General features: G+C 38.4%; 1 long non-coding RNA gene across 1 annotated transcript; it reads right to left on the bottom strand.

Annotated features, from left to right (window-relative positions):
• Positions 1-12,241: 12,241 nt before the first annotated feature.
• LOC128317632 (uncharacterized) lies at positions 12,242-16,695 on the bottom strand. Its single transcript, XR_008301150.1, has 3 exons — positions 16,267-16,695; positions 14,873-14,996; positions 12,242-12,347 (listed from the first exon to the last, which is right to left on the bottom strand). It is a non-coding gene; the product is annotated as an uncharacterized LOC128317632 (long non-coding RNA).
• Positions 16,696-17,877: the final 1,182 nt, after the last annotated feature.

Here is a 17,877-nt window from a genome sequence, read left to right on the forward strand (position 1 = left end):
ATTAGCGATATCTCTATTAGCACTGTCAGCAAATCAGAAAATAAAAACTTGTTCCACATACTGTGAAATTTTCATCTTTAGAAACACAACTGATGAAACACCTCTGTCCAAAATGACTATGTTAGTATAATAAGTGCATATAATTATTGATAGTAGTATAGTGTGTGTACCTGTATACTGTAGAATCTCATGAATCTCGTCTGAATATCAATGATTCTGTAGTTGACAATATTATAGTATAGAGGCGTAATGGGTATGTTATAGTAGAGAGAGAAGGGAGGAAGGAAGGAAGGAAGGAAGGAAGAGAAAATCAAAAGATTAGATCCAGAAGTGCAAAAAGGTTGATTGTATTATTTAAAGGATCATTAAAATATGGAATATTTTCTAACAATCACTGAGTGACTTCAGTTCTGGGTTTTGGGAATCTGTCATCTCTCTCTCTCTGTTTATCCTCTCTGTAGTGAGTGGCGTCAGTGCTGTTTACAGGTTCGGGTTGACCTGTCATTCCAGAGCATACCTGAGTGTGTGTGAAAAGAGAGAACTGAGTGAGTGTCTTTTAACTTTTTAAACCCATTAAGTAGACTATGTTAAAGAAGTGCTAATCCTTGCAGAAAGATCAGTTAGCTTGAAGAATGATAATTCCTTTTCTCATCACAAGCTTTGCAAGGTGAAAATATACACAAAATGTCTTCCTTTTTTTTTGTTACTTGAAGGATAATGAAGGAGCTATACTGTTGTGAAAATGCACCCCGATACAGAGAACTCGAGAGCACAAGTAAACATTGTGAAATGGCAACAATGAAGCAAAAGAAGAAGTTGTGATCCTTACGGATAAAAGAACGTAGGAGGAAAAAAAAGAAAACAATGAGATAAAGAGACAGACAGACAGAAAGAGCCAACTGTCCTATCAGATGTGAGAAAAAGAGACATCAGCATGTTTCATCTCCCTATCGCGGCTTTGGTGTTATGGGAAAAGACTCATTCTCGCTCGTAGACAATAACAGTTAGGTTCCTGATAGTGAGGTGTAACGATCAGACACATACAGGCGAGATTAGACTGATCACACTTAGTAAGGCTGGGGGAGGTAAAATAAAAGAGTGTGGTGTTATGCCTGGACAAGCAAAAAAGCAGAGCTTAGCCAACACTGCTAACAAGAAAATCCTAGCAGACAAAGAGGGGAAAAAAAAAACAGAATTTAACCACAAAATGTTAGCATATATTGGTGGACAAGATGGTTAATATTTTTCAGATGTGCGCAAAGCAACAGTATAAAACAGTAATGTGAGTGCTATGTAATAATTAGCAGCTCCTACATTTTTTTGTGATCATGTGATTCCAGTCCCACCTTCTTGTTTTCTATTGGTTCACCTAGATAAGGTTGGCCTTATTTCAGCTAGGCTTTTCTACCTGGCAAATTTTGTTGGTGTTTAGTCTGACTGCTGCTTATCAGGTGTGTCCTGTATCACCATAGCAAGGGGTAAAAATCATAAATGCTAAAGCTAAACCATAGATGTTGGCACCTCTGAAAAGGTCAGGCTTGTAGGAAAGTGAAGTAGAAAAATCTAGTGCTTTCTGAGATAATTGGCTATTACAGAGATGTGGATGTCTAATCATTCCTGACCTACAACATTTAAGGTATTTTGATTGATTTCCCCCTTTCCCCAAATGTATAAATGTAGTTGGTCTGTCAAAATATGTTTGGTGGCTGAAGCTACTACACTGAGTTACAAGTTTAGAATTGTGCAAACACACACTTACCTCAAAAGGTGTCTTTTGGCTCAGTAATACCAATAGTTATAAGCTTGCACAATGCTAAACTGGTGGCTGTTAGATGTTAGCTACATTAAGGCTGAGTTATACTTGCTGTTAACTCCTGGTATGCAAGATGGCAGCTGCACGTATTTGGTGTTGTTCTCAGAATCTAACGTTATGCATCTGCATGATGTGCCACCAACGTAAGTAGTGAAGGCAGTATAGCACAATGTGTCTGCAACTTACTAAACAAAGTAAGGTCTTGTCTCAAATCGCATACTTGTACACTATTCTAAAGCACTATTAAGTACTAACATTATCAGTTTTCCTATTACAGTTGGTGTTTGAATTTTAAAAACCTCTTAAACCTACTGAAAGGTCTGTTTTGTGTACCATTCTGGATTTTCTGCCATCATCATGATTGATGTCATGATCTTCTATATTAGTAAATACTTTTTATATGTAATATCAGAGTTTTTGATTTGAGACAGTCCAGTGACAACAATCACGCAGACAGCAGAAAGTTTTAAAGAGAAACGAAGGTCGTCAGACTCTTTAATGTCGCTGTGCATGAAATTGTTAAACATTACCTTTCGACCTGGAAACCAGATAGACAGATGTTTTGCCTCTGATGTGCCATCTAGTGGACGGTCTTTTAATCCTCCATATGTACATAAGATACGTAAGCGAGTATGTGGTCAATGCAGCTCACGCAGCGGCCGCGCACGTGCACGTACGTGAGTCATGTCCATAAGCCGATATTACACAGCGTCTGTCAGTGGACAGATGAGTCAAAATGAAACTGCAGGTGTGAGGGGTAGAAATGATGAAAGTGAAGCATATTTGTGCCTTTAGCCTCACAAATCAAAATTAAGTGCAAAATTAAGTAGCAAAGAAGTATTTTATACTAAACATGGATTAATTGATCAGTTACATTTGGGGTTTGACGGACATTTGGGTACATTTGGAAATTATGTACACTTCAATTTAAAAATAATATAACATAAAATGGTAGTTTTAGGTTTGTGTGTTTATGATCCCAGGATTATTTTTGTTCTTCCCCCACCTACAGTGTGTTCAAAGTGCCAAACAAACGATGAAACAGACAGGTTGGATAACTGAATAAACCTCAAGTCTATTCATCACTAAAGACTCTGCTGTTATGATGGTGGATAGATAAAAACTACAAATGAAATGTGATCCCACCTGAAGTCCTGTTTTATGTCTTTCCTCTTCTCTTCCCACTCTATCTCTCTCTCTTTCTCCTTTTAACTAGTCATGACAAACACAAGGCTTCTGATGGTAACTGTGCAACCAAACCTGAACAGAAGCCAAAATCCCAAATGAAACAAAACAAAACCTGTATGTGGGTACAGCTAAATAGGTTTTATTTTATCATTGCCCTAAAACAGCCCCAGAACAATCTACACACATCAGATAAAGGTTCTGTAGGGGTACATAGTAAACGTATTGAATCCGCCAAGACTGCCATGTTTAGTGTCCCAAAGTTTGTCAGAGAATGTCATGCAGATTTGTCAATATAGTTTAGAAGTTTTCACTTTTAGCCCAAAATGTACTCATTCAGACATGTCTGTGGTCTGACTTTAGCTTTGTGCTGGAGCTAGACTTTCACTCACTAGTCTATCTGCTTGAGTATGGGCCCTAGATCTTATAAGCAGCTGCTAATAACAAAGTTTGTTAACTAAGGCTAACTAGAAATGTTAGTCTTTGTGGTTAGGATGTTAGCTGCATAAGCTAGCTATATAAGCTATAAGGTGGGGTGATGTTATCTAGCTTGTTTTAACTATAGAATGACTTCTGACAACCTACGAACACAACTACGACTCTTAGCTAACTATAAGCCTATAGCTAACTATATTTGTAAATGGAGCATTACCTCTTGTTTGGAGCATTACTTCTTGGTTGGTTCACTACGTTTGTTGAAAATATGGAAAGAATTACTGAATTGTCTCGAACAAGAACAATAAACAAGGGACCTTCCACAAGTTCGCAAGCTTTACCTCAGGATAAAGCTCGTTAACTACAGAGCTGCCTTCTGATTTAAATGCACTGGTTGTTTATTATTGGAATATATCTGAAGGTTCATGTGAACAAAGATAGAGGAAATAATGAAGGAAGAATGTTGTAGAAAGGGGATGAGACTGAAAGAGAGAAAGAGAGGGTTGTCACAGTTTGGCTTTACCAAGGGGCAGGATTAACAGGTTAAGTGGGCATTTAACACACTCAAGTGTCTCCTTTCAGCCCCACTCAAAAACCTGTGGGAAACCAACACACACACACAAATCAGGCTTGTGATAACACACATTAGCTTTGCTCTCAAGCTAACAATATACTATTACAACCTAAACGTGTCATTGTGATCCGATGACACGTCAAGGGGCCGCTGTGACACGTTTTTGGCTTGTCCTTTATTCTGGCGCAGGAAGTGTTAAGAATCAAAGGGTGTCATATTGAGCACCGCCTTAACACATTCCAAACTGCCTGTGTGCACGCTTATACCACAGGTTATTTGGGCTTGAGTGACCCCATGGAGGTCATGTCAGGGTCAGTCAGGGCTCAAAGGTCACCTAATGACAGTGGGAACCTGAAGGTGAGAGGAACAAAGGAGAGATTAGCATTCCTCTGAAGCTAAGGGAACATGACGTTGTAGAGCGTGAGGGTTTTTTTGTTTGCTTTAATTGTCAGGTTGTGTGGCATTAATGTGCATCTGATTGACTTTAACACACCTCTCTGTAGCAGATACACAATCCACTCCAAAAAGGTTTAAATATCTTTAAATATCAAAGGATTTTTGGCATTCAGTCAGTAAACAGTCCAGTGCTGAATCGGGAAAAGGGGGTTGAGGGAATACTAGACTATGGCTTACAATATTTGACACACACATCTAATTCCATTCACTTAGCCTAATTTTCTACGCCCCTAAATATGGATCTCTCGGGGGCAGTCGTGGCCTAATGGTTAGAGACTCGGCCTTGCAACCCGAAGGTGAACCTGAAGGTTCTGGGTTCGAGTCTCAGGCCGGCAGGGATTGTAGGTGGGGGGGAGTGAATGACCAGCGCTCTCTCCCACCTTCAATACCACGACTGAGGTGAGACCCTTGAGCAAGGCACCGAACCCCCAACTGCTCCCCGGGCGCCGCAGCAAAAGGCTGCCCACTGCTCCGGGTGTGTGTGTGTGTGTGCGCGTTTGTGTGCGCGCGCACTTGGATGGGTTAAATGCAGACAAATTCCTAGTATGGGTCACCATACTTGGCCACACTTCACTTCACTTATCAATACCAAAAAAAGAAGAATGGTTGGAATTTGTGGACTTCTTACTGTGTCCACACGGGTTTCTTCCCACCTCCAAAACACATGCCATTAGATGGTTTGGCTATGCTAAATTACCCCTAAGTGTGAATAAGTGTGTGTGCATGATAGACTGACGCTCCATCTAGGGTGTATTCCCACCTCTCGCCCAGTGATCCCAGGATAGTTTCTGGACCCTGCTCGACCCTGATCAAGATAAAGTACTTATTGAAAATGAATGCACATTATTTCAATAATTTCACAACTTTCTTGTGCACACCCCAATTACAGGGTACCTCTTTCCTGAGGCGGTAAGTCAACTTCCTGCTCTTGCCAAGCCCTTGCCTCCATTTAGACCCTACTACCATCCTGAAGCCCACAGGTTCCTGTACTTATCTGGATCCTGCTCTTGCCAGCCTGACCCAAGTCCTTGGACTCCTCTTGACCCTATATCTGCTATCCGGAGGATCTACAAGCCAGTGCTCCTATCAGAATCCTACTTTTGACTCACCAGCTGAGAAACCACACAGTCCTCCATCCTGAAGTCTTTCCAGTGTCGGGAAGGTTGCAGCTTTATCTGTTATAAAGCTCTGACACTGGAGACTCCTTCCAACTTCACAATATCGACAATTACACATTTTTTTAAAAATATGTTTATGTGGTGCTCCTACCATACAAGTCCCTGAGTCGGTTGTTATTATTGAAATGATAACGTATAAAAACGAGTGCATTAAAATAAATGTGAGCTCTGTCTTGCAGCTGGAAATACTGTCAGAGCTGCTGTTATAGAAAATTAAACAATATCTTCTGACCAATCAGAATCGAGAATTCAATAGAAATCTGTGTAACAAATACAAAATTTAAATCTAACATTTTGGCTCAACCTAAACACACAATGCTTTCCAATCCCATGATTCATTATTTAGATCTGTAGTACTTCAAGGGCCGCCACCTGAATGCCCGATTTAACCTCTTTTTTCCCTCTTGTACAAGTAGGAGACAAAAACTCGGCTAGTTTTCCCCTTTGATTCCGATTTATTTTTGACGCAGCACAAGAATCTCACAACAGAGTTGTTCTTGGCATGCTGGGTTCACCTTTCAGTGAGAAAAAGTCCCGCCGTGAGCTCAGAGCAGTGGCTTTATCCCGTCAGGACGACTAGTTTCCTAAAGCTAGCAGGGAGCGCTTGCCCTCTTGTCCTGCACACTGTGGGGGTCCCGTCATTTCCTCTGTCCACCAAGAGAAAGGAGGAAAGCCTGAAAGGAAGTGCTTCCAAAATTGAAGGTTCTGCTGCAGAAATGAATGTTTATATTACCTAAAGCGAGAGTTAGATAGATAGATATAGAGAGCGGGGCTGTTATCTGCTGAAGCTTGCTGAGTTAATAATGAAGATGTTGCTGAGGGATAAATCAAGACATTTGTTTGATGTTGCAGAAATTTCCAAGAGAAAGTGTGTGATGGCGTTCAGCTGTCATTATAGCAAGGGCATAACCACATATTGGATAGTGAATGGGAGTGATTATGTGGATTCATAAGAGACATAAGGATAAAGCACTTGGGGATATGCTGTTATAAAAAAATAATAATAAAAAAAAAAATACAATCAATGACAAAGTGGTTTGAGGTGGCCCAATCGATACGGATATCGTACTACCATAAAGTTGATTATTTTCCTATAACACCATGTCTCAGTGTTTTATTCCTCTTACACCACAGCAATTTTCCAATTATTATATTTTGTTATTAATCAAAGTACGTCACGTCATACTTTTTATTCATTTATAGTTACAATTACTGTTGTGAAACGTCCATGAAACATGTACCTGCTATCATTTAGTTGTAAACATCCATTCCCTCACCAACCTATTTTTTCCTATTTCTTGAAATTAATAAGACAAAAAAATGTAGCTTGTTATGTTATTGAGAAACCACAATGCCCTCCATCTTTCAAATCAGAAACGCAAAGGAACTGCTTTATCTCTGACTGTTAATATTGCACAGGTGTATTTCTCATTATATCTTTTTTTCTTTCTCATATTCTGTGCTTCTTTGTCTCTCTTTCTCATTTTCTCACTTCCCCACCTCTCTTTCTCTGCATTCTGTATTCTCTATCTTTTTCTGTTTTTTATTAGTCTGACTCCTGGTCATTTACTTTCAATAATCCATTTCTCTTTCTACCTCTCACACCTGCAGTTTCATTTTGACTCATCTGTCCACTGACAGACGCTGTGTAATATTGGCTTATGGACATGACTCACGGTCTGACCCTCAGATGTGCAGTGCATGGGATGCCGAGACACACAGCAATACACACATTCAGGTTAAATGAGTCAAATTCCTGTATCAGATCTCCAATCTCTTTTCAAAACAATCCTGACGGTAATAGACTAAAAAAAAATATTGTGCCATTTTATCTGGTTTATGAATGAATGAGAGATGAATTGGACCCATATAATACCAAGATCACAATACAGTTAATTCAGGTCAATTTTAAAATGTATAGCCTATGACTAACAAATTTCTAGAAATCACTCTGTGATTAGATTCAAGCATTTTTCCTACAGTAGCAGGAGTCGTTTTGAGTGCAACCCGCTCAATTAAGAGAGGAAGAGATCCTCCAGATTTACAGAATAATCCTCTTTCTCCTTTTGTCTTCTATTGTCTCTGTACTCGTCCTCTTAAGAGGATTTCCACACTTTTGTCCCATGCTTATCACTGTTCTTTACAAACACACTTTGTGAACTAATAGCAGATAACACAAATCCCAAAGCATGTTATTTTTTACTTTGCCTTCAGAACACGGTTAAAAAAAAAGATCTACTGCAAACAATGACGTTAGCAAAGTTTCTTTAATGCTGTCACATTTATCTACTATGTCCTATTAAAAGATTATAGTAAACCCAATATATGATTATTAAACACATCAAGCTTGAAATAGTCGTTTTATTGGCAGTTTTTCAGTTTTCTAATTTTAAACATTTATTTCTAGAAATAAGCAAAATTATCTGCCAATAAAATAACAAAATTTAAAGACTGAAATTAGTAAAAATGTCTAGAAATAGGTTTAATTATCATATATTTAGGATATTTTAATAGTATAATTGGAAATTTGACTATATTCAAGACTTTTTCACTTGCTAAGATGTCATTTTTTGCAGTGTAATGAATCGGAAACAGCTGCATAAGGGCAAAAAACTAGATATGGAGAATATGAACATAAACATCTTCCTCTAAGTATATGTGTGACTACACAGGACTGTTTCTCTTTTTACTATTTGATTTTGTGTTAACGTAAATCACTGTACCTCATTGTTATAAAGCAAATTCCCTTGTGTTATTCTTTCAAACAGAGGTGTTAATCTGCTGGTATTGCATAGTGCCAGAAGCTGTCAACACCACAGTTTAATCCTCATCGCTCTTCCTGGTTTCCGGGAATCCGATCAGCTTAAAAAGTACATAAGGTTTAGGAATAAGAGCAAGCTTAGTGTAATGACCCGTGAACAAACAATGCTTGTATGGATCTTTAAATATCGGAGACTTTTTGGCACGGGGTCAATATGCGGTCAGTGTTAAATCACCAACAGGAGGAGGATGAAGGAACACTAGACACTGTAGGATTACAATATTGTTTACACACTTCAGATTCCATTCACCATCGTAATGTTAACCCCTTTTCTATATTTTTACCAAAATTGAAACAAAAATATCATTTTCTAATATGAGACTTCAACTACATTAAGTGTAACTATAAGCGGATAAAAAGTATGACATATCGTTCATTATTAATATACTTTGCAACAGGCTGTCATAGAAAAATAATCAACTTTGAGATGGTAATAGTATAGTAACTCTACTGTACCTATTACACGATTCTGTTGTTGATTACTTTCCTATAACAGCATGCTCCAAATATTTTTACTTATTTTACACATATTTGTTTATATCAGTTAAAATGTTGTTCTTGTTGTGTTTTGAATATTCTGTGCCATATCATGTTACATATTAGAAATTTACCAGAACCTTGCACAAGCATTTAAATGCACATATGTCCTTGACATGGTGTGTAAATGAGAAATAAAATACTTTAAAACTCTTTAGAAAGCTTCCATCTAACCCTTTAAATGGTTCTTCGGTTTCCCTCACTGAGGAAACTCTAGATGTTCTCCAACAGTAGAACATTCCAACAGTGGGTTTCCCTTAAAAAGGTTTCAGAAAACTAGAACCAATAACCATCAAAGGACATACAGGCTAAATACATTGAATCTGGGTATTTCACAACTCCACACATTTCATGATACTATGCATTTGTTATGGTAAGTCAATTAGTGCATCTACTTTATTCACAATTTTTTTTAAACAATCGAGACAATTAGAGACAGATTTCTTTCAGCTTTGATTCACTATATCAGAGTTCCAATGGGTCAAAAGTTTACATACACCAAGTTTACAGTCTTTTTCAACAGTCTGGAAGATTTTGGAAATTTATGTAATGACTTTTAGAAGCTTCTGATTGGCAAACTGTCATAATTAGGAGTTAGTTGAGGGTGCACTTGTGGCTGTAAAAAAGCCTACCTTTACAGCTAGTGCTTTCTGATACCATGGTAAAATTCAAGCAAGTCAGCCGAGACCTCAGAAAACACAGGCGTAGTTCCTCCTTAAGAGCAATTTCTGAAATAACTGAAAGCACCACAAGCATCTGTACCAACACTTGTATGCAAATACAAAAATCTTGGGCCCACATAAACACTGCATCATTCAATAAAGAGGCACAAATTAACTCTCAGAGATGAATGAACTTTGGTCTGAAAAGTTCAACAAGAACCCCAAGACAACAACAAAGGAACTGGTGAAGGAGTTGGAGGCATCAGGTACCAAAGTATGGACATCCACCATTAAGACAGTCCTATATTGTTATGGCCTGAAAGGCTGAAAGCTTCTACTACAAGAACAAGAAGCTTCTACTAAAAGACTGGCATAAAAAAGCCAGACTGAAGTTTCCAGGTGATCACCAGCCTTGGAATGTGTTCTCTGGTCAGATGAAGCAAGTAATAACTGTTTGGCTATAATGATATGCACTATGTATGGAGGAAAAAGGGTGATGCTTTTAATATGAAGACTGTGAAGCATGAGGGTGGCAGCATCATGTTATGGGGATGGGATATTTTGCTGGAAAAAGGACTGGTGCACTTCAGACAATAAATGGCATCACAAGGAATAGAAATACTGGAGCAAAACTTCAAGACATCAGCCAGAAAGTTAAAACTTGGTCACAACCTGTTTGCAACACAGGAAATGTATGGTAACATAGAATTTCAAGTTTAAATATCTTTAGTCTAGGTGTATGTAAACTTTTGGCCTTAGCTGTAAGTGCATACAATAGAACTTGATGAAGTTACCCAAGCACAGCTCTTAATCACTCATCATCATGAGCTACTTTATCTTCCTGTAATCGGGCCACGACTGTAACCTGAAACAAGAATAATCATAACAAACTGCTTTTTATAATCCTACAACAATGTCTTTCTGTTTAAGTAAATTCTCTCCTCTCTCTAAATCTACTTCCACAGAACTGCTCAGCTCTTATCAGTGTCTTGTTTTTAATCTTTTCTTTGTGATATTTTGCATACTTTTCTTTTACTCTCTCTGAATCTTTATTAGCATCTCCTTGTAGTTGTAGAACTGAGAAACACATATATTGTATAATTAATCAGAAGCTTTATTTAAGATTAAGTAATTATGAAATGACAGATATAGTTAGGAATTCTGGTGTAATAAAGCGAAAGGTAGCCTGAGTACTATTCTCATAAACAAAACCGTCTGAATAGTGAAGCCTTCATAAAAGAACCAAAAAGTCGCTCACTGAACGTGAAGCATCCATGAAAGGTTTAACAGCATTTCCTACAGTGAGGTGGAAGCATCCTTTACAAATCAAGTACCTTTTCCCCCCTATTTTGTCACCAGCGAAATCCCACCCACCAGCCAGCTCTCCCCTAACACGACAAGTATGAACCATGATGGCTGAAGGCTAACACGTTTCCTCCGAGACAGGTGAAGCCAGCCAGGCCAAACGCATCTTTTCCACCTGCTGCATCAAAGGGTAGTGTAACACACACACTATCTGCCCTCTTCCACATACATGAGCTCACAGATGGCTACAATTGAGTGATGTCACTGTCATTCATAGGGGAAAGAGAGAATGTCTCACCCAGACAGCACAGGCAATTTTGATCTCTTGGGTATCATCAGGATTTGAACTCACAATTTCCAGATGACATGGCAAGCACTTTTCTGTTGCATCACTCAGGACTGCTAAACAAGTATCTTTTAAAAATGGAAACTATTTTATTGACCAGTATCAAAGATAAATATTACACTGTTTCATTTTTTTTTTTTTTACATATTCTACATTTTTGAACAGATGGTTAAAAACACACCAGTGTTGAAATATAGTGTTTATCTCTGCTACTACATTATTTAATTAGTTAATAAGTTGGACAGTTGAAGTCACTTTTCTCTTTTAAATCAATGTAACTGAGTCCCTATTTAGGGACTTTTTATAGATTATCCCTTGTTTGATGGACAGCTAAGATATTCGCACTGATTTCTAAAATTGTGAACACTTTCCAAAGATGCTTTAAGAAGCAGTAGGAACCTAAAGACAACCTAAAACTGTAAGGCAGAGTGACAGACAGGCAAGTAAAGACAAGCAATCTAGTACTGAGTGGTTGGATGTTGGTGGACATCTTTGGTTTTTCTTCTCCAAGCAGATATTTTATTGAAGCTGCAGGAAAATTACTGACTTATCACTGACCCCACCATTAAATCCATGAGAAAACATTTGTGGTTGTTTCCATTCATAGTGTTTGATTGATTATCAATGAGATAAAGAGAGAGTGTGATGGATTTTAAAGTTTACAGAAAGGTTGACACATGCATAATCGAAACATATGATACAACATTAAAGAAAAAAATGAAACGTTATTTAGTTTGGTGTTTTTCAAAACAAAGTAAAGCACTTAATCTGTTATTAAGCCTACAAGAAAACACTGTAAGCTCACTGTGAAAAACAACTCCTGAATTCCTGCACTTTAAAGAGTTGAAAATATGAAGGAGTAAAGTTTAAAATATGATTTCTTTGGAACCAAAGTGTATAAAAGAAAATGTATAGAGAAAAAAAAATGACTCTTTCTCTCTTCGTGTCCCCTCTCAGTTTAGCGTATCCTCCATTCCCGGCTCTCCTCTCCAGTATAATCTTCAGTGTACATCTCGAGCTTGTCTCAGGCTGTCTCTGGGTTTCATGTTATCACAGATAAAGCGAGTGTACACAGTGTTAATCAGATCAGAGTTAATCAGTGTTAACCACCATAGTGATGATGCTGTGCTCTTGAGCACATTACGCATCATGCAACTCGCATCCCAGATATTCAGATTTAATCTTTCTCATACCTTCTGAGTAAAAAAGAGCACAGATATCTCTCTCTTTCTCCTGAACTTTTATATTCACTTTTCTTGTGTCTTTTTTTAAGTACAACGTTCAATTTTGACTTTAGTAAATTCACAAGCTTCTCCATGGTACGTTTTAGAAAACATGAGTAGGAAATCGATCCCTGCACATGTAGAAATCTTTAGGTAAGGAATAAAACGCTTAGGGATGTGCTGTTATAGGAAAATAATCAGTGACATGAAGTGGAGTTAATGTTATTACTGCAATTTGTTTGTTTTTCCTATAACAGCACATCCCAAAGTGTTTTATTTCTCTTATACCACAGCAATTTGCAAATTATTACACTTTTTCATTTATTAATGAACATCACATCAAATTTTTATCCGTTTATAGTTTCATTTAATATTGTGGAACATCCACGAAACAAGTTATTTCCAGTTATTACATATATTATAGCAGATATAACACCTTCTAACCAATCAGATTTGAGAATTCAACAGCACTGTGGTATAAAACAGAATAAAAACCTTTAATCACAATCACAATTGAATATTATCAGGATATTTGTCCACTGTGTTATTAATGGAATTAATTAAACTGTGCTCATGATTAAATTCAGATGAATTGTACAGCCCTGTTAATAAGTAAAAACAGCTCTTGGTGGTACACTCAGATTTTTTGGACTTGACTGTAACCAAAAAAGCAGCAGCATCTGCCACCTCAAGAGTAATAATTGTTACTTTAGAGCTGGAAGAAAAGAATCTGATGGTTCCTTGGGGCAAAACCGCAGGGGCTTATTAAGGAGAATCAGCAGCAGTGAGGCTTAATGAGGAAAACTGCTGTTTCTCCACCTTCTAAACACAACAAAGTGGTGTTTATACAGGTAACAGTGTGATAATCTGTCTGTCTGCCCTCCTCAATCTGATCAGGTCAGGGACACACATCACGACAACTGATACAGAAAGGTAGAAAGTAAGAATGTGTGAGAGACACAGAGGGACAGACAGAAGACTGAGAACAACAGAGAGAAAGAGAGATACAAAGACAGTGAGACAGATTGAGAGAGAGAAGTAGACAGAAAGAGTGAGACAGGCAGATAAAGGAAAAGAGAGAGAGAGAAAGAGAGAAAAAGAGAGAGAGACATAGAGATCAGGAAAGATAAAGAGAGTGAGACAGGCAGATGAAAGACAGAACCAAAGTGAGACAGACTAAGAGAGGGGAAGAAAGTGAGACACAGATTGGGAGACAGAAACAGAGTGAGACAGAGATGATGAGACACAAATAGAGTGAGACAGACTGCAAGAGACAAAAAGAGTGAGACACAGATGGGGAGACAGAAACAGAGTGAGCAAAGAGATGATGAGACAAACAGAGTGAGACAGACAGAGAGAAGGGGATAAAGTTAGACTGGTCGGGAAACAGCAATAAAGTGAGACACAGATTAAGAGATAGAAAAAGTGTGAGACAAACGGGGGGTGTCCAGGAAAAGAGTGAGAAACTCTTATGTCTCATCAGTATGTCTGTCTGTCTCACCCTCTTACTGTGTCTCCATTCTATTTTCTCTTCCTGCTGTTATACTCTGTCTTTTTCTCTATGTATTTCTGTCTCATTCCTTCCATCTATACTTCTCCCTCTCCCTTTGTCTCACTGTCTTTCTGTCTCTCTTTCTCCCTGTCGTTCGTACTCTTCTGCATGTCCCTCTGTGTCTCTCTCACAAAAAGGTGGACAGAGACAGTGAGAGGGACAGAGTGAAAGAAACGTCGAGCAACATAATGACACTGAAAAAAGGGGGAGAGGTAGAGAGAAAAAAAAAAGAATATGAAAGAGGGGGAAAACAGACAGAAAAAAGAGAGAGAGTAGGAAGTACCAAAAGAAGATAATGACACATTGAGGGACTTTAAGGGTGAGAGGGAGAGAGAGAGATGGGGAAAGAGGGAGAACAAAAACAGAAAAAAGAGAAATATTAACACTAAATTAAGACAAGAAACTTAGGAGGCAAGGAGAAATCTTAACTAAGCAATCAAGGATGGAGGAAACTGAGAGGGATCTCAGGGAACCTTAAGACAGGCGAGAGAGAGAGAGAGAGAGAGAGAGAGAATATCCCTTTTGTAAGCTGGATGAATGGAGGATGACGAGACCTGAGAAAAGGAGAGGTGCAGCTCCAGGTAGCGTGTAATTAAGAGCTCAGCACTGCGCTGTTCCACAATAAACAGGTCACAGCAGGTAACGAGAGGATTAACACCTTATTAACACACCACCAACAATAACGCTGCACTCACCACACTGTAACACACACACACACACACACACTGTGCTAACACTACCTGAGTCAACATACACACACTTTGCTAATGCTGCATTAGACTTACCTCTGAAGTGGGAAGTTGGAGTTCGGAATGATGTCGTTTTTGATCTTCATGCTTTAGAGCTACAAAGTGGGAAAAATGGCCCCCTCCGTGTTCGTCTTCTATTAGCAACAAGCTAGCCAGCTAACTGTGATAAGTGATGTATAATTTTTTTCCTCAAAACAGCAAACTGTATAGTCAATATTATAGATTTAACAAGTGGATATATCTGTATGTTGATTCTAAAGCAAATACTTGTGTATATGCAACTCGTTTAAAGATAAGAAGTGCTAGATTGTTTACTGTTGATGCTGTGAGCAGCCATGCTGATTTTTACTTCACTTGCTGAACTCGGAGGAACTCGAGTTGAGGAGACCATCCTGAGTTCCCTAGTAAAAATTCTGAGCTGAGCGGGCATTTTCTTTGGTTGAAAGTAGACAATTTGATTGGAAGTAATGACAAGTTACAAATTGGCTAACGTTGTGAAGAAAAGAGTAATCTAAATTAAGTTCCTGTTAAGGTTAGCTAAATGCTGTGGAAAAGACAGTAAGTTAAAGTGAGCTAGAATTGTGGAAAAGACAGTAAGTTAAAGGTAACTAACATCGGCTACTTTTACATGCACAACAAATTCCATTTAAGGTCGATATTCGGGTTGGAGCCATATTCTGAATACGATGTTTATATGTGTACAGGCATCGGAATACTCCTGTATACATGGTTGTTGTAAGTAGGCCTGAGTTGCCATTCCTAAATCCCTAGCCTATAGCTAAGCATCTGTAACCACAATTCCTTACAGACTGAGCATGTGCATGTATCTCCTTTCAGTGGATTTTCTGAATAAGGTGTATAAATGCAACAAATCTGATTAAAACAGGCATATTCCAGGGCTGGGTATTGGAATTTCGGTAATCAGAATATTGTCTTAATCTAAATCAGGCAATCGGATTGCGGCATTAACAGGACTCAGTACTAATTAGACTATTGCCAAATTCTGATTAATATCAGAATTTTGATGTGCATGTAAACATAGCCAATGTCGAAAAGAGTGTAACACTGTGGAAAAGAGAGAAAGCTAAATTTAGCTAACATTGTGGCAAGCAGAGTAAAATAATGTTAGCTAACATTTTGGCAATAAATATAAGCCAAATTTAGGTAACATGGTGGGAAAAAAAAGATAACTAAAGTGAGTTAGATAGCTAGGTTGTCAAAATTCACCAAACTAAGATTAGCAGTGTTAGCCACCTAGTGCAATTAGGATGCATATCAGATAGTATAATTGGTGCTGATACTCAAAATGTGTAATTTAATTATGTAAAGCTTTATGAACCATGTTACTAGATGTGGGAAATAAAATATTTTCATGACAGTTCCACTGGAAATTATGTAATGAAAACAACATGCTAGTACTGACAGTTTACCTCAGAGTCTAGCTAGCAGGCTAGTAGTTTTCAAACAGAAGCAGGGAAAATGTCTGATCCTGATTGGTTAATCCTGCTTCTCACCATTTCTCACTATATACTATAAACAATACAAACAAATCAACACCGGGTAGGCTACAAATAAAGAATAATATACAAGCATAAAGAAATAAACAAAACATACAAATAATTAGATAAATGACAAAACGCCAAAGTCCATGTTTTAACAGCTATAAAGTGTGATTAAATAAACTATGCGACGTCTGAATTGGTTAAGCGTTAAGGTTTAAACTTTGAAAGGTTGCGCATTTATGAACATCAGTATAGCGCAATTACTGCGCATAACACTGTAAGTTGATACCTATATAATCAGCTGCGCAGAATGTGCGGTGTACTGATGTTCATCCGCCAAATTTCATCTGCCCAGACGTATAGAAACGTATTGATCTGTTTTACGTTTTATGAACATCAGTACAGCGCAGTTATTGCGCAGAACAATGTTAACATTGTTTACAAAGAACAATATCAACAAAAAAATTAATTATTTAAACCTATTTCTCAAAATACTACTGATTTATACATATTTTGCTTGCAAAGTTGGTTGTATATAGCTCAAATGATCATTACATTCTATATGTATTCGGAGATTTCTGTTATATCCACCGAAAAAGCGAAAGTGCCATTATAGTGTACAGAAGAGCCTTCTATTGGTGCACCAGTAAAATGCACATCAGATGTTTGGTGGAGGAGAGAGATGCGTAGGAGATGGAGGAGCAAGATGGGTGGGAAATGGAGGATAGAGGGATGACTGGAAGATGGAGGAGATAGTAGGAGATGAAGGACAGAGATGTGTTGGTGATGGAGGAGAGAGATAGGGGGGAGATGAAGGAGAGAGAGTTGGAGATGGAGGAGTGAGATGGGTGGGAGGTGGAGGAGAGAGATGCGTGTGTCTGGGATGGAGGAAAGAGGGATGGCTGGGAGATGGAGGAGAGAGAGAAATGTGTGGGAAATGGAGGAGAGAAAGAGGGAGATGGAAGAGAAGAGGGAATGAGTGCAAGATGGAGGAGAGAAGAGGGAGATGGAGGAGAGAGAGAGAGGGTAATGGAGGAGAGAAGAGGGAGATGGAGGAGAGAGAGGGCGGGAAATGGAGGAGAGAGATGGAAGAGTGTGAGATGGAGGAGAGTGAGGGCTTTTGCATGGCACCTGGTGCCGCTTCATTACCACACAAACACACAGGTGTGGGTGATGCAGGTGCCTGCGTACTGTAGTGGGTGGCACTGTGTGTGTGTGTGTGTGTGTGTGTGTGTGTGTGTGAGGATGTACATTTAGCCGAGCATGAAATCCTAAACGCACCGTCAGCAGAGTTAAAATAAACAACCAAGTTCATTAATCTCACGCACACACACACACACACACACACACACAGAGAGAAAGAGAGAGAGAGAGAGAGAGAGAGAGAGAGAGAGAGCCTTGACCTCTGATCAGTTTGTCTTTTTTCTTTCTCTTAATAATTTTCAATGCAACAGATATTGATTTAAAAATATCACCAATTACAAATAGCAAAAAAAAAATTGAAGCAGGGTAACAGAAATAAATTCTATACACCAATTA

The sequence above is a fragment of the Pangasianodon hypophthalmus genome, chromosome 28, assembly GCF_027358585.1.
Source record: "Pangasianodon hypophthalmus isolate fPanHyp1 chromosome 28, fPanHyp1.pri, whole genome shotgun sequence".
Lineage (NCBI taxonomy): Eukaryota > Metazoa > Chordata > Actinopteri > Siluriformes > Pangasiidae > Pangasianodon > Pangasianodon hypophthalmus.